This window comes from Echinops telfairi, unplaced genomic scaffold, assembly GCF_000313985.2.
Source record: "Echinops telfairi isolate 266 unplaced genomic scaffold, ASM31398v2 ScPeMD7_17;HRSCAF=63, whole genome shotgun sequence".
Lineage (NCBI taxonomy): Eukaryota > Metazoa > Chordata > Mammalia > Afrosoricida > Tenrecidae > Echinops > Echinops telfairi.
In genome coordinates this window covers 4,145,088-4,147,502 of record NW_022103914.1, presented here as the reverse complement: position 1 = coordinate 4,147,502, position 2,415 = coordinate 4,145,088, and the positions used below count along the sequence as shown (strand labels likewise).

General features: G+C 35.4%; 1 protein-coding gene across 5 annotated transcripts in view; it reads left to right on the top strand.

Annotated features, from left to right (window-relative positions):
• Nucleotides 1–2,415, top strand: part of ZNF148 (zinc finger protein 148) — a 149,988-nt gene that overhangs the window by 76,001 nt on the left and 71,572 nt on the right. The gene's annotated exons all lie outside the window — the stretch shown is intronic.

Sequence of the window (2,415 nt, the reverse complement as noted above, 5' to 3'; positions counted from 1 at the left end):
AGAAAGTTATATGAATGGAATCGTGTAACCTTTTGAGATTCAAAATAACTTTCATTACTCAGCACAGTTTCCTGAGAGCCATACAAGTATGTATGTCAATAATGTGTTCCCTTTTATGAGTATTCCATAGTGTAACTATACTGTAGGCTGGCAAACTGTTCACTTACGAGAGGGATAAGTGATTTTGAACATTTGTTGGCAGCCTTAAAAAAATTATTATTAAATAAGGTATTTATTACAGTAGATTTTGAAAACTTTTATTCTGAAGGTAGGTGAGGCTTTACATTTCAGATCAGCAATTTTGTATTCAACAATTTACACTAATAAAACCCCCCAGTGGCATGCCCTGACCCAACTCTTTGGATTCTCCTCTCTCTCTCTTGTAGAATACTATTTTCCCCTTCACCCAACTTAATCCCTGTCCACTCTCTAGCCTATTGCATACCTTTCCTCCCTTAATACCCCTTCAGAGTCTGTTTATTTTGGTATGAAAGCCTTTGTCTTTTTCCTGTATAGCAGTGGTCTCATATAATAAATATCCTTTTGTGATTGGTGAACTTCACCCAGCATAATGTTCTCCGGGCTGTGGGCAGGCTTTCGTTTGGGCACAGGTTCACATATCTGCAGTGTAAATATTCTGTCATAGTTTTATCAGCTAGATAGAGTCATTCCCAGTGTTTTGGGATGTGTGCTCCTATATGTTTTTATAGACGTACTGCACATAGGCTGTTATTGCCAACGTAATTGAAACTTATCTTAAGTGCTTATTGAAAATTGAATGTGTCGTCCATATTTGTGGATATTCTGTAATTAAGTCCTATTAACTCTAATAGAAATGAGCTCTGGTGGCTAAGTAGGCTCTATGTTGGGCTTCCAACTGCAAGGTCAGTAGTTTGATCCCATCAGTAGCTCTGATGGAGAAAGGTGAGGCTTTCTGTTTCCATAAAGATTTAATGGCTTGAAATCCACAGCAGTAGCTTTACTCTGCCCAGAGGGTCACTGTTAGGAGCTGGCATTAATTTGATAGTGATGGATTTGATTTTGGGAGTATTTCATAACAATTTAAGTAAAAAGTTCTTCATTTGTAATAACTTCTGCTTTTCAGGGCTAATCTTGACTGCATTGTGGCCATTTATTTAGCTTGGTAGCTCACATTTTTAGGAGCACAGTACAGAGCAAGATACAGTCAACTTTTGGATATATGAGAGGTTTAAAGAAAAATGAAAGAAAAGATTTTAGAGTTTTTCCACGAACTTTTTGAAGCCCTTTTGTATATAGTTTGCTCACTATAACTTGCAATCTAGTATGCTAATGACTTGAATGAAACAGTCATTAAACTAATAATTAGCTCTTTAGTCTCTCGCGCACGTGCTCAATAGCTGCATGCTACGAGTGGCTTTGTACTGAGCAGTGTAGGTAAAACCGTTTCCCTCACTGCAGAAAGGTTGATTGGCTAGCACTGCATTAGAAAATATTCTCAACTCGTAAGCAGGTTTTATTTCAGATGGCTTTAAAAAGTGTTTAATTTATTCTTTTTATTATTATCAGGTCTATTCAGTAGGAATCGAAAACAATAGTAATTTTTGCTTTTATTTTTCTAGTCTGATAATAAGCACGTGAGAGAGGAATACCATTTGTTAATAAAATGGAGCAAATTCATGATTCTATGGGCCATACTCATCTTCTAGAAAATTTCTGGATGGCATCACTTTAGCAAAAGAATTTAATTAATTAGCTATCTAAAAAATATATTCTAGTCATATAACAATATAGTAAGATATGAAACCTTTCAGATATTTATAACTCCTGAAAACATGTACCAGGGCACTCGTGTGCATTTTATTCGCAGATTTCTGTCCTATAAGACAGCATTAATGAAATCGCAGACATACTTTTATGCTTTTTTGTTTTTATGCCTAGTTTTGTCTAGAGGCCCACAAAACAACGTGCTTTTGTCTGTGGATATAAGACTTATGTTTTGAAGTTTAGTCTTTAAATTTAGATGTTACTAACCTTTCCTCAAATCCTGTCATTAGTCGGAGATATTCTCCCAAATATCTCATGCTTCAGTTAATAAAATTATAATACGCTGATAGTAGGGATTTGGATATATAATCTATAATGGGTGGCTTCTTTCCTCCTACTTAAAAATAAATAAGTAATTTCAACCATTTAAATGGTTGTGAGGTACCACCATGAGTCAGAATGGTCAACTCAGTGGCATCAAACAAGGCATTTGTTATTTTTGCTGTGTGTTTTGTACTTAGATTTCAGTTATTGGTGACAAATTATCTTTCAGAATCATCCGGGAATGTTGTTGATCTCTTTGTTTTAGTATTTGTTTTGTTTGAATGGCCTTCGGTGGGGTATATTTCTAACTCTCTTTAGCTTACTCCCAACATACCCTATGACATG